A 24,595-nucleotide genomic window follows, 5' to 3' on the forward strand; every position below is an offset into this window, starting at 1 on the left:
GTAGGAAACAAGTTTTACACCTGAAAAGCTCCAATGTCCATATGAATCTCCAAACACCAAAATTAGATTCATCAATTTGTTTATTTTTCACATGCTGAAGAGATTATATTTGTCACTTCATTTTATTAAAGCAATTGTAATTATATAATAAGTTCATTAATGTTAAGTGCATTGTTGTACATGTATAGTGTAATTTTCTACATGAGACACATTTGAAAAATTATTTATTCTCTTCAAACCTACCTAATTCATTTTCAGTAGAGAGGCCATAACCTTGACCTTTATAGCCCTCTATAATGTCCAGAATTTCCTCTGATCGGACGTCTGTCAATCCCAGTTCTGATAGTGTTTCATTCACATGATTATGAAAGTACTTAGCATCATCACAAACTATAACAGCATGTAATCTGAAATAAAAAGGGCATTTGAACAATTTTCCTAAAAATACTTATCAAAAATAGATTATTGGTTTATAAAAAAAAACGTACATCAATTCTAATATTGCGACAGGAGAAAAATCTTTGAGTTTCTTACTTCCACAAACAGTCTCTAGGTTAAATCAATTGATATAAAAAAGAATTTGTTCAACTATTTGAATAAAGATATTCCAGTACATTGTAACATATAATAAAGATATCAAATATGGATTCACTGGTTACTTTTTTATTCTAGCTTAGACATGATTGGGAAACAACCTCATGCACCTTTAGTCTGTGTGATTGAACATATTACAAGTACATGTAATGACTTCAGCTTTGACCTTCAATGATGATTTTGACTTGACCTTTGACCCTGTATGATGAGTGTGTTAGTGACTTTATCCTTGACCTTGTCAATGAATGTGTAATATGACTAATTTGAACTTTGATCTAATACTGATTTGACTTTTGATTGTCTGTGATGAAATTGTTAATGTCTTAGATTTAATCCTGTAAGATTAATGCGCTTGACCTTTTGATCTTGTATAATGATACTCATACTGAATTGACCATTGATCTTGTGAGGTAAATATGTAACAAGCCATGACTTGGCCTTGGATGACAGTAATGACTTGACCTTTGATCTTTTATGATGATACTGACTTGACCTTTGAACCTGTGAGATGATTGGCTATACATAGTCCACCAACAGTCCCTCCACTACCACAAGCCACCACAATATCTGTGATCCATGGTATCTACAAATTTTAGTAATAATATGTACACTAAAAAGCAGTTACACATAATAAGAAAAAGTTCCATAAAGACAAACACCATTGTTCTGTTGCCATGGTAACTAATAATGACCACCCTCCAACTTTTGAGAAAAACAAAGAAATTCAATTTGCCATCCATTATATGAATCCAGATATCTTCCTCATCATCTGCCTAAAATATATTATGAAAAATTAGGATGTATATGTATGAACCAAACTTAATTCCTATAACATAGTTCTTCATAATTCAGGAATAGTGAAAACAAATGAAAAGCGTTCCCTTTAAATACTTACAGATACTTACATGAGGCAAAATTTCTTCAAACACCGTAAGAAATCCAAACACTCCTAAGGTATTGGATCCACCTACAGGTATCAAATAGCTCTCCTCTCCTGTCTTCTCTCTGTAGAAGAAAATACAGGAGTTTCATGAGACACTATACACTCATCCAGTCATTTATACTACCTGGCAAATGATTAAGTAATAAACAAAATCCATTATTATGGACATTGGTTACAAATCCCCACAGTATGTAGTACTATGAGACCCCGTTGTGCACCAACCAAACTCTTCAGACTACAATTTGAAATCATTTATATCTAAAATCTATACTTTAAGAGATGCTTGTACAGTGATACTTGTTTAATTTGGACATCACTAGTTCCTCAAACATAGACCGTATTAGACAACAAGACATTGAAGACTATATTACAGATTAGCCAATATACTGAATTTACTAAAAGGGACTGAAAATTTACATTCTATTAGAAAATATTTTGGAATACACAACATCTGGATTAAACAAGTTTTGCTGTATATCAATTTACCTAACTGTACGCTCAAGTATTTAAAGACATAAGAACATTAGCAGAGGCTCTTACTTGTATGAGTACTTGTACATGTACGATGTAATTTACCAGATGTATAAGAACAACAGTGTACAAACCTAATGGTTTCAGCAAGTTTTTCCATTCTTGGTTTCAGTTCTGTGAGGTAGGGAGATAATTTTGGCACCATGTACATATGAGCACCACACATTCGGTTCAACAATACATTGCCTTCACAACCAACATCCGCTTCACTCTGCAAAGAGGGAATGCTCTGTTTAGCCCCCCTCCCCTTACTCATTTTTATCACTATGTACAGAAAGCTATAAATGTAATTCTTACAACATCTATTTATAAATAAAATTTACTTTGTTGACAACTTCTTGCAATTAAGTACTGTACGTATACTTAAATTGACGTATTCAAAATTTAGTGCAATCGCTGGGCAATTCTTTGCTTTACCTCAATATCTGCCCTCAGCACTAGATGAGGTGTCATCCCCAGCTCCCTGGCAGCCAATGCGGTGATTCTGCAGTGATTGGACTGAATTCCACCACAAGTTATCACATGTTTACAACCCTTCTCTATAGCATCAGCCAACAGGAATTCAAGTTTTCTGACCTGTAGGTATAATAGCATATTAAAGTATTTTTTAAATTCAATTTGTAGACAGTATAGCAATGCTGTCTCTCTTAATACTAATAGAGCTTTTTTTGTTGATGTTCTAAATTAATTTGAACTAAAAATGTTTTTTTTTTAAAAGTTTTTCTAAGAGGAAAAATAAAGTGTTTTCATTCTTTAGCTTGACTCCAAAATAATATATATTTAACAAACTATAAATCCTCGATATCTCTAATGTGTCCACTTTGGGACTGTCAAAAAAAAGAAGATAATTTGGAACTTGGAAAATTGGAAGTTGAGGTTTGAAATTCATATATTCAGGATAACCATCTCTGATACTTTACCTACCACTAATTCCTGTTATTCTACATAAATAGAAATGCTGAGGTGCTTTTAAAAAAGTTCCAATTTATAGATCATTTTACATTAAATATAACTATATGCACCACCTACCTTGTTTCCTGAAATTGCAGCACCAGTAGCATCCTCTCGTCTGATAAAAACTTCAAACTGCTTTGGAATACCGGGAAGATTCCAGGGGTTTATCATTCCCACCTTATCATCATCTCTTGGGCTCAGCTTTAAATTCAATGAGGACAAAAGTTGGTTCTGTTAGTTTATTACAGATATAACGTATAACTGCTGTGCTTGTGGAGTGTTTATAAATGACAAAATTTACATTTATAAAAATTGTCAATGCATTGAACTAGGTACTATACTAGTAACTATATAGATCCCTGATTGAGTCAAGAACTTGATTTTTTTCAAAAAACTTCCCTCCATCTTACTGGTATCAGGGTTCTGGGAATATTCTTGAGGCCTTGTGCCCATCTTGGTGGATCATAAGGCAACAGTCTCTTTAACAGTGTAACTGTTTTGCTTCCCATTCTTCCTAAAGAAAAGTCTTTTTTGGTTATTGTGAATATTTACATTTGCAGCTCTTTTTTTGTAAGCCAGAGATTCAATGCGATTTTCACACATTAGTCACAAAAGAAATATTTCATCATGAATTCTTAGATAAATGTATCTAGTCAATGTTTTTTTTTTCTTTCCCTTTGACTTCAAGATAACAATTAACACATTTTGAATAAACGAATTTCACATTTCTAAGAGTTATCTCCTGTTGTCGGCGTAACGCTCATTTTTCCCTCTTTGTCGTTTATAAGTTACATGTTAATATTTTTAAAATTCAAACGTTATATGACAATTTCGATCTGTACCTGTATTGCCAGAGTATGGGGCAACATGAAAAACATAATAATGAGCATATTCATACAGATTTTATTTCTAGGATACTGACCCATAAAGTTGGTAAGGTTATAGAGGGAAAACAGCATCTTATGCCGGTTGACCCCGGATTGACCCCGCAAAGGGGAATAACTTTTGTAAATGTGAAAGTCGTCTATACTTTTTTATCTTTTGTATAGTCCGAAAAATCTGACGTTTTCCTGGCTTTTTTATGATTTTGATATTTTACACATAGGGACTTGTCCTCCGGATTGTTAAATGTAAAATAAATTTTAAAAATTTTGAATCTTCTTTAAATACACTTAAAAGTTGTTAAAATAAAGATCCTGACACTTTCAGGCAAGAAAAACCACGTTTAAAAAAGACGTACCACACCTATATACATAAACTATAGAGTTTATGTATATAGGTGTGGTATGTCTTTTTTAAACGTGGTTTTTCTTGCCTGAAAGTGTCAGGATCTTTATTTATAGAGTTTATGTATATAGGTGTGGTACGTCTTTTTTAAACGTGGTTTTTCTTGCCTGAAAGTGTCAGGATCTTTATTTTAACAACTTTTAAGTGTATTTAAAGAAGATTCAAAATTTTTTATAATTTATTTTACATTTAACAATCTGGAAGACAAGCCCCTATGATTTTACATGCCAGGAAAACTGTAAAATATCAAAATCATAAAAAAGCCAGGAAAACGTCAGATTTTTCGGACTACTTTTATGTAGGCCTAGAACAAAAAATATAAATAATCATATGATAATTAACAATTTTTTAAAATCCTTTTCTGAATATCGGTAAACACGGCACGTGCGTCGTGAGACGTGACTGAACATTTACACTACAAGAGTAAAGATTTAGTTGAAACGTTTTTACTAAATATATTGTACCATCTATATCATCTCTGGATTCCATTCTCTTTCATATGCATGCATATAACCCAGATCCAAAGTTCCAAACCACACTGATAAGATGTGACCTACTTTCAGACTTTTGCAAAACACCGAGTGACCTACTGCAAATAAAGGAATTGCATGGAATATACCACTCACATTAGTATTATTATGTAAAGAAATCTCCTGTCATTTTTACATGTTGCCAACTACAATTATTTATCTGGCAATGCATCAATCTGCGTCAAACTTATCTTTGTTTACTTTTCGTAAATCATACGGGAAATAGGTGCTCGTTCGTTAATTTCAAAACCTATGACAATCAATTTTGTTCCGGATTCAGTGAATTTTTTTTTAATGAAAAGTACGTTCTCATCCTGGGGCAGCTAAGCCGGCTCAGTTTACAAAAGAACTTACGACTAAAACCAAAATTAAATTCTGATTTTTAAATTTCTTATATGCATTAAGTTGAACATATTTTTGTTTTAATTAATGGAATATAATAAAGACATTCAAGAATACGGCAGCAATATGAAAAAGGATGATTATTATGCAAAAAATTTACAATCAACTTAAGTTTTTGGTCTAAGTTGTAAGTTCTTTTGTAAAACAGGCCTCTGATTCGTCGGAGTGCTGATTACAACCACAAATGATCTTCCCCCTTCCCACAGAACGGGGCCCGTTTTTTTCAGACTGATAATGATATAATTATAATGGTTGGGGAAAAAATGAGCAAAATAAAGAAAGGAATCATCCATTTAAAATCAAAATAGAAAATAAAAAAAAACTAAATAAAAATAACTTTGTCATGATCGCTATCCAAAAATTAAAACAATATCACATTATGAGTATATACTTTTAAATAAGAATTACTTTCTGATATGGAACGATTCATATGAGTGCCTCCTTTAACTTTTCTAGGGACATTTTTCAAAACACTTGTTGAACGGGAGTGTCATAGACAATTCTTTGTGCATTTTCTATTTTTTTCTAATTCTCGTTTCTCTTGCAGTAAATGACCAAAGTAAAATGAGTTCAAGGAAAGGATCCTTTTCAGGGCCAGAAACGAGAAAGATTGGAAAATCTCCGTATGCGTCTAGACCTACCATTACTTTACCGACTCCAAAACCGAAACATATCATAAAAGATGGCACCAAGAAAATGCCAACAAAGCAATTAAAGCCAAAAACTCGCGAGGAGCAGCAGGAAAATTCTCCAGGAAGAATCGACATTCAAGATAAGCAAGAACTGTCAAATCAAGAGAGTGAAAATTCCGAGAAATCTCAGGAAGAGAGGGAGGATTTCGTAGCTCAGAGTGAAGATGGAAATTCTAAAGTCGAGGAACCTTCTCCGGGTGTGTCTGAAGATTTCATGGAAAACATGTCGGATGAAAGAAAGCATAGTGGGATTCCAACTCAGACTAAAAGTAAGGAAGAGACCGTAGATGACATAGATGAATCGACCAAAGAACACAATATCACAACAAGCGGAGTGACGCTGAAAAGTCTAACACTGTCTTCAAAGGAAAATACTCCGAAGAATATTGAATCTGAATTAAAAGACCCCATTTTGTCTGAAATATGCACATATCACGAAGGAGAAACTTTCATTATGTTTTGCAATGATTGTAAATCGTCTGTATGTTCCGAGTGTATTAGAACTGACCATAAAGAACATGAATGGATCCAGCTCCGCAAAGCTGGTAAAATAATGCGACAAAAACTGGCCCAGTACAGGAAAGATATTGTCAAAACTCACCTTCCCAATTTCCAGACATGTTTAGAGAAATCACGAAGGGAAAAGGAAAAAGTTTCCGGGCAACGGAAAAAGAGAATGGAAGAAATTATTGCCCAGAGAGACAAGATGGTTGCCAAAGTATCTGAGCTCAGTCAAGCAATGCTGAATTCTTGCGCGGATGATCTGAAGAAAAATGAGGACGCTATAGAGACAATGGAGAAGGAAATTGCTGAACTAGAGCTGGTAGCTTCAAAGTTAGAGGAAAGCACTCTTCAATGTGCCAGCGATGTTGAGACAATCCAAATGGAAACGCGACTTTCATCAATCCTAAACAAAATAGTTCCAAATGATGTCCCTTTCAAAGAAAACGTAGATTTCATTCCAGGAGAAATTAACATGGATCAAATCCAAATCATGATCGGCAAATTAACAGGCTTAGAGAATGATGATGTTAAACAAGCAGACGACACTCCTACTGATCAAGATGTTTCCATGGTAAGCTCACGGTCACCAAGAAGACCACTGCGGCCATTGAACGATTTTCAGAAATGCGTTCAATGTAAGCGAATGGTTAAGAACGTTGTAAAAGTGAAATACATGTGTGGACACAAGATATGTAACTACTGCTGGTTTTCTACAATGAACAGCACCCGCTGTCCTCATTGTAACTCCCTTTAGCTTTCTTGGTCCCTTTTTTCTGCCTGCATATATAACGGATACATACATTTTCCCGACATCAAAAGAAGTGAAAGGTAAATTCTCTTATAAAATGCAATCATTATTTGTTACAAGACTTTGGTTTGAAAAATCATATTCAGGCTGAACTCATCCAAGATTCAAAGAATTGCTGAAATATGAGATGATTGTTTGTTTCTTGTTTAATACCGGTATGTCCCTCTCAGAATTTTTAATTCATATGGAGATGTCACTACTTTCCAGTGGAGGGCTACAAATTTATATCTATACTCAGCACTCAGGTCCATTGACTAGTGAGGGATCTTTTTCGTGCTAAACCTACTGCAACACAGGACCTCATTTTATAATGTCTATCCGAAGGACCAGTCTCTACGTCCCACTGTGGGTTCAAACCCACAATCTACTCCTTACTCAACAACTATGAAGCAGATGCTCTCACCACTGAGTCATGTGGGCAACATGTGGTGATTGAATACACATCTAAAATGATCAACTAAAAGCATCAAAGTACAAAGAAACAATAATTTATGAATTCTTTACTTATAATTTATTGTATTTTGTATGATAAATGAAATGTACAACAAATTTTTCAACTTTCAGCTGAGAATGTGATCAACAACCATTTGTTAATCACCTAAATAATAAAATTTGAAAACCAGATATCCCATCTGGTTTTTACGAAGAATTCTTTGCTTCCTGTTAAATTTATAATACATTACTAAAGATGAACTGTACAATGTCAAAGAGCTTTAATGCTTTTTCTGAAAACTCATTTTCCACACAACTCTTTGGTAACAAATAAAATGTATCTGACATGTTGAATGATGAAATAAATAAAATGATACAGAAAAAACATATTCTGCTGTTCACAATGAAACAAGTGAATTTCAATATGAAACAATAAAACTTAATCAAATTTTCAAAAATGCATAACAAATATAACACATGGATAACCCTGGGAACTGCTGTAGACAATTTGTTCAATGTTATCATTTGACATGTGAACTTAATTAAGGTCTATCTTTCCGGTGTTCAATATTTCTAACATTAAAACATGCCCATAACAGAAACAATTAAGAAGTTTTAGTATATATGCAAAGCAGCATCTACAAATTAGTTGTCAGGTTCAGTTCTTTGCTATTTGTATCACATACTTCCAGTATTCCGGTTGTCATGCACTGATTGGTCAGTTTGTATAATTTCAATCATTGGTCAATGCTATGATCTTTCCTTCTTTTTGATTGGTCTCTTACTAACATGTTTATTGATAATTTCGGATATTTTCTGTTTATGATCTAGCACTTTCAACATGTTCGTTCTGGATTCCTCAAGTTGATCCATAATAAGTTTGCATCTTTGAATGTTTGCCTGCCAAAAAAGATAACTTAAATAATTCAAAATTCTTGAAATGTCTGTCATATTGAATTCTGTCTATGAGCATGAAGAACACTGAAATTAACCATCACTGTTAAAACTTTGTATTTGAATTAGTATTCAGTACGAAGGACTAAAGGCAAGTGTTTGGAAATCAAGTGCTGAAGGCACACTTCTAATTTAAAAACTTTTTTAAAAATAAAATTTTTTGAATATGTTTTAAAAAATTATGAACAGGTATAAAGATATGAAACATGAGGTGTCAAATTTTGTGAGATGTTTCTGAGATTCTAAATTTTTCCTGCTAGATATTTTTATTTTATGACAAAGAGCTTTACATCCTTTTTTTTTATCATTTCTGTGAAGTAAAACTGAAATTGCTCATGTGTTCATATGACTAAAATAACTAATCAATTCTGTTATTGATGATCTCAGACATGTACTCACCTGAGTTAACTCATGCATCATACTCAGTTCGTCCTCCATGGAGACCACTGTGAGTCTATTCTGAGGACGCGGGGACAAAGCAGTTTGAATTGATGATAATTTGCTTAATAAAGTCTTCTCCAGATCATTCTGAAATAATGCAGAATAATTTATATATCATAGGGCATGCACTTTATGTTTCATAAACTGTATACATGCACTGATTATGTTTCCAAACACATAATTTTTTTTTTAAATCGAAAAATCTTTTCTGTACAATAGACTTAGAAGCACCTATCCTTGGAAAAAAAAACGTATCTTTAAACATAACATGTATATTCAAAAACTTAAAAAAATCTTTTTCTTGACTGATTTTAATTCTGACCTATTTCCCCCCTTTTTTTTATGGATGCCAAAAATGAAAACTCACCAGATCTTCCATCTGTGCTGCCATGTGATACAACTTCCAGCCACTGGCCTTCTGAGCAGCTCCTCTCTGATTGGCTAATTCATTCACTGTGGGGCGTCGCTCTTCTGTAATATTCAAATTAATACACTTTTTTAAAACATAGTCCACTGTTTGGTCAATACATACATACAAGTAAGTGTAACTAAAAAATTTGTGCAGCTTTTAAAAATCTGACAGAAAGATTGAGAGATTTAATGCATACCTTTTGGTTTAATTTCGGTATGTCTATTAAAATGATTATTTCTTGGTTTCCAAGATATATTATAAAAGTTCATAAGGGAGATATTGGGTCGACATTTCTCTACAGTCCATCGTACACCCTCATCATCCACATACTCTGCAATGGTAAAAAATAATGATAAAAATCAATTTTTGAAACGACTTACATGTGTATTCCATATTACACGATAAATTTAATTTCATCTTGAGCAAACATAGTTACATTAAATCTATCTTTTTATTCTCACTACCTTTAGAGGGCTTTTTCAGTAAATTAATTGTGCTTGAAAAATAGGTGAACGTGAATAATTTTACGAATAAAAAAAAAGTCACTTGGAAAGAACTGATTTACTACATCATATTTTTGAGACAAGAGGCCCACGGGCCTTATAGGTCACCTGAGTATCATGCAACAACTTTCCAGCGATTGTATTTGGTTCGTGTTTTAATCCAAAAGCCATGAAATTCACAAATTTTGAAGAAGGCACCATTGCTTATCAAAGGGCAGATTTCAAAGCATTAATTTATTTTTAGTCAAAGTACCCCCCTGGTACCCCTGACCCAGCGTCCCTAAAATTATCTATTTTGAAAGAGGCCCCTTTCTTCATTATAAGGCCAGCATTTTTTTTTTGTTTAGGTTTAGTTATGAACATGAGAATAAACAAGAGGCCCACGGGCCTTATAGGTCACCTGAGTATCATGTAACAACTTTCCAGCGATTGTATTTGGTTCGTGTTTTAAGCCAAAAGCCATGAAATTCACAAATTTTGAAAGAGGCACCATTGCTTATCAAAGGGCAGATTTCAAAGCATTAATTTATTTTTAGTCAAAGTACCCCCTTGGTACCCCTGACCCAGCACTCCTGAAATTATCTATTTTGAAAGAGGACCTTTTCTTCATTATAAGGCCAGCATTTTTTTTTTTATGTTTAGGTTTGAGTTATGAACATGAGAATAAAAAAGTCCCGAAGGAAAAGGAAATAAATTTTTTTGATAAATCAATTATTAACATTTGTACATTCTTTTTTTATGCTATCCTAATAGGCTCTTTACCACTGGACACATAATGCTTATAAATAGGAAAGTAGAACATTTAATTACTTATTTCATCATCTGCCAGTTTGGGCCAGTTATATAAATTTTGTGATGTTGATCAAAATATATTTTTAAAAATCAATTCTTTAAAAGTCTTTCAATACATCTTCATTTTCTTAATATGTGTTAGGTGAATGTGTAGACATTGTTCTAAAATTTACTTGATGCCTAAAATTATAATTCCTATCATAAAACAGACAGGAAGTATTGGGGAGTAGGGTCAACATTTTTTCAAATAAGGCCATAATAAATAAATTGCTAGATTCTCATCCGAATTTTTTTAAAAATTGAGGCGGGCGGGCGGCTTTTATTTTATATTTTTTATTTTCTCAATTTTGCAGATTTTTTATTGACCTGGTCAATCGGTGAAATTTATCTACAAAACCTGATTAAAAGTCATAGTAAACATTCAATTATCTCTTACTTCACATCATCACCAATCTTTTTCAACCAATGACCCTTGTTTAAAATATAAACGCATGTATTACAGCAATTACCATCTTTTCAGCTGTCAAAATCATGTCGACTTTCGCAGGATTTAAAACGAAAGTAGAATTGAATACCGATCCTGATCAGAATTAAGACGAAGAAAAACAGAAATAAAAAAAATGGAGGCGGGGGTATGAAATCGGGGCGGGCGGGGATGAGAATCTAGGAATATTTTTATTATGGCCTAAGTGTAAAATAATTTTTCTGGCTGATACAAATGATACTACATATATTTGTATATTCTTGCCTTTTAATAGTTGAATTTTTTTTTATTTCTTCACTTCAGGTTATTGTTTATTTCTTCCTCAAATGGACTTCACTTCTCCCATAGTTTTATTCATTACATCTGATGCATAAGCAACAATTTTCTGAAGAATGATGCTTAGACTGTAAGCTATAAGAGAGACCTAAACAATGTCCCTGGCAATATGCAATAGCTACCACGGGCAGTTTAAAACCTGGGGAGAAAATAATTTACAGACAGATACTTTTGAAACGAATACATAATTATCTCACCAGCATGTCATTGTGCAACAAAGTCGTCAGCATTTTATTTGTCCTTTGAACGGGTGAAACGTTTTGAATGGCACTCTTATCGATGAATTTTACACTAAACCATGCCAAATTCTTGGATCTAGCTTTATTTACCCGCCGTTTCAGGTCTAAAAACCGGAAGTGCGAGTTCGTAAATTTGAAATCTCGATCCCGACTCAAATTTGACATCCGAAAGAAATTTTTTTTTAAATTTTTTTCTAAAAGTTCAAAACCTTGAGCGGAGGGTTTGTAAAACTGAAAATAAAATAAATCCTGGCCTTAGATATGTAATTAGATTATTAGCATATTAACCAAGAGCAAAGGATAAGATGTTCAAAGAATTCATACATTTCACTATATAATCATTAGAGCCCCACCCTAAAACAAGAACCACTGACCCTGGGGCCATAAAATTCACAATTTTGGTAGAGGCACTCTTGCTTATCATAACTACAAAATGTATGTTCTTAGTTAGTTTATTTAATACCCAGGAGCAGAGAACAAGATTTTCAAAGAATTAATGTATTTTCACTATATAATCAATAGAGCCCCGCCCTAACACCAGAACCCCTGACCCTGGGGCCATAAAATTCACAATTTTGGTAGAGGCACTCTTGCTCATCATAACTATGTACTTAGTTGGTTTATTTAATACCCAGGAGCAGAGAAGAAGATTTTCAAAGAAATAATGCATTTTCACTACCTACTTATTTAGCCCCGCCCTATCACTAGAACCCCTGACCCTGGGGCCATGAATTTCACAATTTTGGTAGAGGACTCATTGCTGATTACAATCATGCAAACAGTTTGACTGCTTGATGTCCAGGAGTAAAGAAGAAGATTTTTAAAGATTGCACTAATTTTAGTGGTTTTGGCCCCACCCCTCGGGCCCCAGGGGGGCAGGGATCATGAAATTCACAATTTTTGTTCCCCTTCACCCATAGATGCTTTGTATCAAATTTAGTTGAAATTGGTTCAGTGGTTGCAGAGAAGAAGCTGAAAATGTTCAAATGTTAACGCACGACAAACGACGCACGACGAACGACGACGGACGAAAACAGATAGCAATAGGTCACCTGAGTTTACTCAGGTGACCTAAAAAGTCCCAAAGGAGAAGGAAATAATTTTTTTTTTTTTGATAAATCAATTTTTAACATTTGTTCATTCTTTTTTTTAATGCTATTCTAATAGGCTCCTTACTGCTGGACACATAATGCTTACAAATAGGAAAGTAGAACATTTAATTACTTATTTCATCATCTGCCAGTTTGGGCCAGTTATATAAATTTTGTGATGTTGTTCAAAATATATTTTAAAAAATCAATTCTTTAAAAGTCTTTCAAAATATCTTAATTTTCTTAATATGTGTTAGGTGAATGTGTAGACATTGTTCTAAAATTTACTTGATGCCTAAAATTATAATTCCTATCATAAAACAGACAGGAAGTATTGGGGAGTAGGGTCAACATTTTTTCAATTAAGGCCATAATAAATAAATTGCTAGATTCTCATCCGAATTTTTTTAAAAATCGAGGCGGGCGGGCGGCTTTTATTATATATTTTTTATTTTTTCAATTTTGCAGATTTTTTATTGACCTGGTCAATCGGTGTAATTTTATATATAATACCCGAATAAAAGTCCTAGTAAAGGTTCAATTATCTCTTACTTCACATCATCACCAATCTTTTTCAACCAATGACCCTTGTTTAAAATATATACGCATGTATTACAGCAACTACCATCTTTTCAGCTGTCAAAATCATGTCGACTTTCGCGGGATTTAAAACGAAAGTAGAATTGAATACCGATCCTGATCAGAATTAAGACGAAGAAAAACAGAAATAAAAAAAATGGAGGCGGGGGTATGAAATCGGGGCGGGTGGGGATGAGAATCTAGGAATATTTTTATTATGGCCTAAGTGTAAAATAATTTTTCTGGCTGATACAAATGATACTACATATATTTGTATATTCTTGCCTTTTAATAGTTGAATTTTTTTTTATTTCTTCACTTCAGGTTATTGTTTATTTCTTCCTCAAATGGACTTCACTTCTCCCATAGTTTTATTCATTACATCTGATGCATAAGCAACAATTTTCTGAAGAATGATGCTTAGACTGTAAGCTATAAGAGAGACCTAAACAATGTCCCTGGCAATATGCAATAGCTACCACGGGCAGTTTAAAACCTGGGGGAGAAAATAATTTACAGACAGATACTTTTGAAACGAATACATAATTATCTCACCAGCATGTCATTGTGCAACAAAGTCGTCAGCATTTTATTTGTCCTTTGAACGGGTGAAACGTTTTGAATGGCACTCCTATCGATAAATTCTTACACTATCTCAGACATAGCTTTATATACCCGCATTGAACCGGAAGTGCGAGTTCGTAAATTTGAAATCTCGATCCCGACTCAAATTTGACATCGGAAAGAAAAAAATTGTTTTATTTTTTTCTGAAAATTCAAAACCTTGAGCGGAGGGTTTGTTAAACTGAAAATAAAATAAATCCTGGCCTTAAATATGTATTTAGATCATTAGTATATTAACCAGAGGGAAAGGATAAGATGTTCAAAGAATTCATGCATTTCACTATATAATCATTTGAGCCCCACCCTAAAACAAGAACCCTGACCCTGGGGCCATAAAATTCACAATTTTGGTAGAGGCACTCTTGCTCATCATAACTATGTACTTAGTTAGTTTATTTAATACCCAGGAGCAGAGAAGAAGATTTTCAAAGAATTCATGTATTTTCACTATATAATCAATAGAGCCCCGCCCTAACACCAGAACCCCTGACCCTGGGGCCATAAAATTCACAATTTTGGTAGAGGCACTCTTGCTCATCATAACTATGTACTTAGTTGGTTTATTTAATACCCTGGAGCAGAGAAGAAGATTTTCAAAGAAATAATGCATTTTCACTACCTACTTATTTAGCCCCACCTTAGCACTAGAACCCCTGACCCCAGGGCCATGAATTTCACAATTTTGGTAGAGGACTCATTGCTGATTACAAACATGCAAACAGTTTGACTGCTTGATGTCCAGGAGTAAAGAAGAAGATTTTTAAAGATTGCATTAATTTTAGTGGTTTTGGCCCCACCCCTCAGGCCCCAGGGGGGCAGGGATCATGAAATTCACAATTTTTGTTCCCCTTCACCCATAGATGCTTTGTGCCAAATTTGGTTGAAATTGGTTCAGTGGTTGCAGAGAAGAAGCTGAAAATGTTCAAATGTTAACGCACGACGGACGAAAACTGATAGCAATAGGTCACCTGAGTTTACTCAGGTGACCTTAAAAATGTAATGTTATATCAAATTTGACAAGAGTTGTGTACCTTCTCTGTATTCGTTATGGGTGTCCTCCTCCTCTTTGACGGATTCCACGGCCACCTTCTCCTCATCTGAGGACACGCTGTCCTTCAGCTCCTCGTTAGCATTCCTGAGACAGACATTAAATATCAGAACAACAAGTGTTGTCAGTAAAGGAAAACAAATCTCCCCCAAATATTTACATTCTATTGAGAGAAAAAAGTTTAAGTAAAACATTTTATGAATGAGTCCAATTGTCACAATTTTACCTCTTACAACATACAGTAATATTAGATAAAGGAAGTCAGTAGGACCTCAAGCTTTGCTTTATTTAAACAAAGATTCTTCATACCCATGAAAAAACTCAGTGGAATCCTTCAATAGGATTTCTAAAAGATTCCTTATTTAACTGACATTTCCTTACAAACAAATTCTTTACAACTATAATTTTTACTATGAGATAACAATGTTTTAAGCATAATAATTTATACGATTTACAACATTAACATGTTCTAACTTACAAGAGCTGTTTTCTTGGTTTCTTCCTTGGAGAAGCATCTGTACTGTTGGGTAAAGAGTTGGACAAAGAAGCAATACTGCTAGTTATAGCTGCAGACAGACCTGTAAACAACAGCAAAGTTCATACAATAATCTACAATCAACTGATTCAGGATTAATAATACTGCAAACAGAACAGGCAGTTAACTGCTTAATAAATAATAATGTTCTCTACCCAGTATTTAGGCCAAAATAAAATTATAGTTTGTCTGGAATTGCCTCCCGCCTCATTGAAATGCCCCATCCTGAAATATTTTATCAACCAAAAGTAGGAAGATTTTTTTTTTATTCAATCAATTTTTTTTGCCCATTACATGTATCACAAAACACTGAAATATAGTGTCAGATATATGTAAAATTAGGTTTCTTTTGTTGATGGTAGATACTTTTTTTTAAAAGTCAGAAAATGTATTTACTGTTTACTGAGATTTTTATCAAAAAATTAAAATTTATCTTCAATTCAAAAAAAAAAAAAATTCCCTCCCTCCCTCCTGTGTCTGAAACCCTTCAGGCGGCAATTCCAAACAAACAATATTTTAAGGATTGCCTTACCATTTTCAAGGCCATCCATGGGTTCCTGTTTTATCTTCAGTTCAGCCATGTTGTTTTGAGTTGGTGTAGTGGCCTCACTTGACAAGGCTGTATCAGTGGAGGATTGACTTTCCCTGTTAAAATTCAAATTTAATCACACGTAAATATACTTATTTCAAAAGACAAGCATTGTTCATCATCAACACACAGTTCATACCAACATCTTAAAGTTACATAAATTTTCTGTTGCTTGTATTTTCCATTTACCAGTACTCATTTTTAAAATTAAGGCATAATACATATTCACATGCATCTTTAGCCAGAAATATTGATTAGAATTCCTACCCTGCTGGAGTAGCTGGAGTTTTGGGAGAGCTTGTGTTGGACTGCGGGGCAGAGTCTGTCCTAGAATCTGGGCGGGGACTGTGTCTGTCCATTGTATTCAGACCACACACTGGCTTCTTCACAGGTCTATAATGTGTGTAAAAGAAATTTAAAGTATATTACATATTACAAATTTTTCAAGAATTTTTTTGACAGAGAAAACTAAAGGAAATCTTAAACATTTATCAATAAAGATTACTCACCCTTCATTTGTTCTCTTTCTGAGAATACTTGGTCTGGGTGAAGCATTAGGGGTACTGACAGGGGTATTACTGTTGGGCTGAGAATTCTGGGGTGTGACTGGAGTTGAAGGATAATTTGGGGCAGGATTACACTGTCCCATTACTGTAAGTGCAGGAATAGGGATAGATGCTGCAGTGGCTGAGGACAGGGTTGATATATTGTCTGTCGGGGTGGTGGGACGGGCCGTTGACTCGGGAACAGTCGTTGATCCTGTGAAAGGCAGGTTTCCAGTCAGAGCCTGCTGAGCTCGAATCGTATCCATGGTAACTACGACAGGCTGAGACTGATTAAATCGCACGCTGGCCCCTGGTGTCCCAGAAAATGTGTGTGCTGCTTGTAATGAGGCCGCTAAATTGGGAGTTTGATTTTGCACTAAAATATCAACATCATAAAATTAAGAAGGTCCTTTGTTGCATTTATTTAATCAAACAATCAGACTCATTTCATTTGTTAGTCAGTTTTGTGACAAAAATGTTAAATCTTATTACTATCTCATTTAAACAGGATATTGTGTTTTTTTTATTTATAAAATTCACTTTAAAGACTCTACTTACAAAGTCCTGTTCTAATGGTAGAAGCAGTAGATATCGTAGGGATTGCATGTACATTTGGCTGTGCATTTGCCAAGGCTTGCTGCATCTCATATTGCATCAAGTAAGAATTAGGAATGAAGTATGGATAAATCTGACTGGACAAGGCTGGCCTGAAACATAAAATGAAAATCAGCTAAAGACTAAACAATAAATAAACGGCAATACATATCATACGGAGACCAAAATTTTACTATAATTTTAAAGGTACTTGGACACAGATTTGAAGTTAATATTTTCTCCATAATATCACGAATTATATATTGTAATAGCATTTCACACAAAAATTAATTAAAAATCTTATTTTATCTAAAGTTATTAAAACTTCAAATTTTTTGGCGGGTTTGATTGACTCATCCTGGCACTTTCACATATTTAACTTTATTCTTAATCCTTCAGAAAAGTGGCAATCTTGTTGTGAATTAATGCAACATTAAAAACTTTAATCCAAGAAAAATAATTTTATTCAGAATAGAAATGTTAGAATACAAAACACCTTCACAAGTATCGTCATTCCGAGCTAAGTCGTGTGTGCAAATCGATCACACTCGTGTTATGTACACAGTTTTTGTAAACAAGGCACGAACTCTGTTTTTATTTATGTTTAGATTTCACCGGGTGCGTTCTGAATCATCACAGTCTGCTTACCACAACTGCATGGACTGAGAATATATTGTGCGTTTGTTTTGCTTTCGAACATGTCTACTCTGATTTTTCTGAATTATAATATTATTTTGCATTCATACACAACAAGATTGTCACTTTTCCTAAGTATTAAGAATAAAATTAAAATTTGTGAAAGTGTAAGGATGTGTCTATCAAACCCGCCAAAAAAATTAAAGTTTTAATAACTTTAAAATGAAATAAGATTTTTAAGTAATTTTTGTGTGAAATGCTATGAAAATATATACTTCGTAATATTATAGAGAAAAAAACAGAAAATATGAACCTCAAATCTGTGTCCAAGTACCTTTAAGCAAGCTCACCGAGTAAATATAGTTCATTTGAGAAGACCTTGTTAACAGGTAAAATAGAAATGTCTTACCTTTTCTCATTCTAAATTAAGACCAAGATTAAAGTGTCAGTGATGGATACACTCAAACACATTTCTCAGGAATGATATTTAAAGTCCCTCTCATGAAAGAAGGGGACAATAATATCTCTTAAAGGAGTCGTGTAAATTTTATTTTATCTTGAGTAAGTAACTTTCAGGGTGAGCGAGAGTTGATTGCGCAGTATTAGATGTACTGGGCTGGGTCCGGTGGGGCATGAATACGCTGGCGGTAGATGTGGAGTGGGCTGGGGCGCTGTCCCTGGGTGGGTGGACTCCGGGCGGGGCCTCTCCAGGATGCTTGGGGTGAGGGGGAGGGGTGGAGCTAACCGTGTGCGGTGCCAGAGACAAAGGGGGCTGTCTCACAGGGGGTACTTTTGCTATAAAAGGATGATAAACCTTGCAGTAGATCGCATTTTCATGAAAATAATTCAATCTAAGTCTAAGAGGGATACAAAGATATACAAAAACATTTGATATATAATTATATGCATCTTATTTTTTTCTTTTGGTTTTGATGTAACCCAACATAAACACTTTTTAAAAAATTTTTAAATAAAATTGTTTTACCTATGGGAATGGTTGTGGCTGTTGTGGTAACTGATGACAAAGCTGCAGAGAGAGCAGCAGAAGAGGATGATGGGATAGTGATGCCTGCAAAAACATTTTAAAGTAGATTCTGAGACATTATAGGAACATTCTTATCCTAAAATATTCTTCCTAGTTCTCAAAGCACACTGTTTTCTTCTTTTGAAATCTTGTGTTATCTACCTGCATTTTCAGTGTATAATTGAGAAAATTTAATTTTAAAAAAAAATTAGAAAATATTATTTCATTTAAAATTGTAAACACAAATGCATATGATGAATCATAAGTAAAGTAAGCACACTATGCCTACCAAAGCCATATATATATTTCTGTATCTTTGAGTTTCCAATTCCTTATCAGAAGAGCTTTAGATTGTTGAAAATCTAAAATACTTGCTAATAAACCACTCCCATTCATTACCTTTATTAGTCTTCAATGGATTTGTCACAAGATTATGTGGAGTCACTGATGAATTTGAAGTCTGAGTCACAAACACTTTAGTCCCGGAGAAAGTGGAAGTCTGTGGCACATGTACAGTTTTAGGGGGCCGGATGACCGGATCACTCGACGGCCTCACGGGTTGCTTAGCATCCAAGGACCTCTGGCAGCACTGCAATGACGGACTTTACCGTCCATCTCCCTAAAGGTCGCGCCTGAGTCGTAATTATTGTTTTGGGAGCTGTATCAACCGTAGGTGTTCTCAAGGCCTGGATGAGAGGCTTTGGAACATCTATTGTTCTCTGTATCGTGGGAGGTTTGGAGATCCCCTCCCCTGCTTGGCGGGGAGCCTGTAAGGTGATCTGAATGCTGCCCTGTGGAGCCGAGACCGTGCTTGTACTGTGACATTTGTCCTGCTGAAAAAAAGAAGTTGTCACTCAGACACAAATTTTTAAAGACTTTATTCATCATTGCCAAGAAATTATTGCTATGTTCAATGTTGCTCTATCTGATAGCTGTTAACTATCTTTTCACTCTTCATTTTTTTTTTCACTATTATTCTTTGTCTCCATTTTCGATCTACATTAGACTGAAAATATGAAGAGTTTGAAAAATTCAACAATTAATTTTAGCTTTCTCAGGTCATGAGGTAGGGTAATTTTTTTAGGGGGGGTATAGCCCATACCTTGATCCTTCACTGGCCTGAGTGACAGCAATGGTTACCCCTGGAGTAGGAGATTTTGACGGAGGGGGTGTGGTGGATTTGATGAGGGAGGAGGTCTGGACCTTTGTACCCGGACTCTGAAGACTGACGGTAGGGTGTCTCACCACTGGCAGGGCAGTCATGGACTTAGGCCCAACGAGGCTGCAGCCATAGGACCTACAGCAGTATTAGGAACATGTAGGTCTTGCGGTAATTACCTCTCATTAGAAAAACTTGGCAAAGCTGTACATACATGGAAATCCAAAATTTGTAAAAATTTATTTTAAGTTTTGTTTTTCAATTAATGTGTAAAAACATTTGTACTCCATAGGGATTTTATTTATAAATGTAGGAATCTGCATAACAGATGCATATAAATTGTTTGAGACACAATGCTAGTAAAAATCGATTTTTTTTCATGGCAGTATTAAATCTAGCTGGGACTCAAAATTCCAACAAACCTTGAGCCTCGCAGCTCAAGTTAGCAAAATCCTAGTGAGGACCCTGAGCACAAACCTTTTGGAAGATGAGAGGGAAATCCTAGATGTTGAGTGCTGCCACCCCTAAGAATAGAGCTGACATTGGTAGCTGCCCCTGGGCTTATCTGGACAATACTACCCTGGGGGATGGTGGGGGTGGTGGGAGGAGCTGATGAGGGGTAGGGTGGAGGGTGCTGAGGGGCAGCAGTGGTGACCAAACTTGCCACTGGTCTCGGCACTTTGACAGTAAAGCTGAAATTAATGTAAAATTTTAAAACCTTGGGATAAATATGCTCCACTTCTGAAATATATCTTTTATTTATTGAAAAATAATTTTACATAATTTACTTAATAATCAGTTAATCATTATTCTCATTTCACATCTTGTGAAAGTGTTGAGTACCATGACAAGCAAAAAATAACAAACTTATTATACATTAGGCAATCCTTAAAATATTGTTTGTTTGGAATTGCCGCCTGAAGGGTTTCAGACACAGGAGGGAGGGAGGGAATTTTTTTTTTTTTCTTTCTTTTTTTTTTTTTTTTTTGAATTTAAGATAAATTTTAATTTTTTGATAAAAATCTCAGTAAACAGTAAATACATTTTCTGACTTTTAAAAAAAAGTATCTACCATCAACAAAAGAAACCTAATTTTACATATATCTGACACTATATTTCAGTGTTTTGTGATACATGTAATGGGCAAAAAAAATTGATTGAATAAAAAAAAAATCTTCCTACTTTTGGTTAATAAAATTTTTTCAGGAGGGGGCATTTCAATGAGGCGGGAGGCAATTCCAAACAAACTATAATCTTATTTTGGCCTTATTATTGATTCCACCTTGCAATACAATAATAACAGGCTGTAACAATAACTGCGTTCCCATATTACCTGGTACAAACTACAAAAAAGTGACAGAACTTATTCTGTTATATACTGATTCATTAACATTACTTTCAGAACCTTGGTTTCATATCTTTTACACTTGAGATCTTTCTGCTGGACTTCCTTACCTTGAGGAATAATGGCTGCTAGACCCCTCCATCTCCCGTTTTACCACTTGTCAGGTTGATTGGTACCATTGGCTGATTCAATGATTTAGATGCTGCCTGTAAAAGGGAACATGATACCAATATCAAATACATTATTTCAAACCTTTCTATGGCTTTTTTCTTTGCATTGTATAAATTGTGAAAGGTTATAGCATTACTAGAAAGTTTTGTTCACATTTTTTCATGGGGCTATAATTCAAAGGTTACCATAGCAAATTTTTTGATTTATCTGCAGGTTTAAAAGTAATTTTTTTTTATTTATTTTCAGATTGCTATTTATTAGTATTCTTAGTCTTAAACATGTTACATGCACTGTAAATATCTGTTCCCTGTTTCATGGAATTCACACAAATTATTTTTAATACATATGCTTTGAACATAAATATTCCTATAAATTCAAAGACAAACTGTTGATTTATGAAACAAATGACAATAAGACTGACTTGCAGTTCTGGGTAATGACTGAGTATAGCATGCCCCGGGATACTGATTGTGGGGGTGGAGGAGATCACTGGGGGGTCCTCTTTTTCTCCAGCAGTTCTGTTACTCATGTTTCAGAGGAGTTTACCTAAAAATTCAACAATCAGACAATTAATATAAATATTCATATTTTAATCATATTTATGGCTTTATAAACATGTTATACATGTATAATCAATTAATCATACATAAATTGTGTTGGCATCAGGCTGTCTATTTAAACCATATTAAGAATTAAAATTTATTTTTATTGAGAGTGACAAATATTTTGCACTATATTGTTCAAAGTATGAGCAATACAGAAGGAAATACAATAATATATTCAATGTTAACATAGATACTAATGGTAATCATATTAGAAACAAGAGGCCCATGGGCCACATCGCTCACCTGAGAAGCTTTGACCATTCTGTTTTTTACCAGATTTCCCCCTTGTTATACATAATGCATCCCCACCCTACCCCACTGATCATAATTTAGACATTTTGAAATCTACACTACCCCATGATCCTTCCATGGGCACATATGTTTCAGCTTTTTTGGCCCAGTGGTTCCTGAGAAGAAGATTTTCAAAGATTTTTCCTATATATTTCTATATAAAAATTTGATTCCCCATTGTGGCCCCGCCCTTCTCCCGGGGGTCATTATTTGAACAATTTAGAATCTACATTATACCAGGATGCTTCCACATAAGTTTCAGCTTTTCTGGCCCAGTGGTTCTTGAGAAGAAGATTTTCAAAGATTTTTCCTATATATTTCTATATAAAACTTTGATTCCCCATTGTGGCCCCTCCCTTCCCCCGGGGGTCATGATGTGAACAATTTAGAATCTACACTTTACCAGGATGCTTCCACATAAGTTTCAGCTTTTCTGGCCCAGTGGTTCTTGAAGAAGATTTTCAAAGATTTTTCCTAGATATTTCTATAAAAATTTGATTCCCCATTGTGGCCCCCTCCCCCGGGGGTCATGATTTGAACAAACTTGAATTTACACTTTACCCCAGGATGCTTCCACATGAGTTTCATCTTTACTGGCCCAATGGTTCTTGAGAAGAAGATTTTTAAAAGATGCCAATAATTTTTCATTAATTCATAATCATCTCCCATTGAAAGAGGGCTTGGCCCTTCATTTGAACAAATTAAATCCCCTACACCCAAGGATACTTTGTGCCAAGTTTGGTTGAAATTGGCCCAGTGGTTCTTGAGAAGAAGTCGAAAATGTGAAAAGTTAACGACGACAACGACGATGACAACGCCAACGACGACAGACAACGGACAAATTTTGATCAGAAAAGCTCACTTAAGCCTTCGGCTCAGGTGAGCTAAAAATATAATGTATTACCCGGTAGGTACAGTTACTTGCTCTCAAACCTTAAAAAAAATCTTTTTTCAACAGTTATTATTATCATTTGATGAATCCCATATCTCCTCCTACACAGATTTTAAGAGCCATTCTCTGTAATGATTTGAAATTTTATATAGGAGCTGTGGCACGCATTATAGTCTCAGAATTTCTCCAAAATCTCTATGATAAAAGTCTTTGATACCCTTAACTGAAACCTGGCAAAAACTGGTTGCTATTTTTTATAGTTACCATGGCAACATGTCTTAAAGTTAAGAAATGGCATTTTTTAACATGTTTAGAGCCCCATAATTAACATTTGCGGCAAAGCAAACAATTGGCAATGACTGTTTCCAAAAGTTGAAGGTCAGATGTCTCAAATGCATGATAAACATCTTTGGTAAATCAACTATTACATACGTTACTATGGTAGCAAAGTATTCAAAAGTAAAAAAAAAATATTCATTGAATTTTATAAATTCATACACGTAAAAATAAAAAGCAATTATAGGATGAAATATGATCAAATAATAGAGAATAGAGCCTTGAAACATATACCAAGAACAAATTATGATATTTCAGTTTGGTTGGCAATGGTTGCCAAGGTTTTTATAGAACAGAGAGCCTTCAAATTTACACTCTGTATGTTTAAATCTGATCCTATCTTTTAAGAAAGCACATTTCCTCATAACTAATGATCAATTTTTAAAGATGTTGGTGTGGTCCTTATTTTCCCATTTAAAAAAATTTAGATCGGATTCTTTAAATAGAGCGTTGCTATGGAAATAAGCAGAAAAAATATGCTTAAAAATCTGAAAAATATTTTGTTACCTTGGATACGTACCCTCAAATGTAGATTCCCAAAACTTTTATGATTGATAATTATTAACAGCTGACCTGACTTTTAATTTTGACTATCATCAATCTCTAACTGGATGCAAGAAGCTGGCACACAGGGTTTAATATTGATATAAAGTTAAAAAATTCGAACATTTTCCCTTCTTGGTAACCATAGCA

At 34.4% G+C, this 24,595-nt stretch overlaps 1 pseudogene; it reads right to left on the reverse strand.

Annotated features, from left to right (window-relative positions):
- Positions 1–243: 243 nt before the first annotated feature.
- On the reverse strand, positions 244–20,366 carry LOC134267460 (histone deacetylase complex subunit SAP130-A-like; annotated as a pseudogene).
- Positions 20,367–24,595: the final 4,229 nt, after the last annotated feature.

This window comes from Saccostrea cucullata, unplaced genomic scaffold (genome assembly GCF_032062105.1).
Source record: "Saccostrea cucullata isolate Sc308-1 unplaced genomic scaffold, CSIRO_AGI_Scuc_v1 ctg10167, whole genome shotgun sequence".
Classification (NCBI taxonomy): domain Eukaryota; kingdom Metazoa; phylum Mollusca; class Bivalvia; order Ostreida; family Ostreidae; genus Saccostrea; species Saccostrea cuccullata.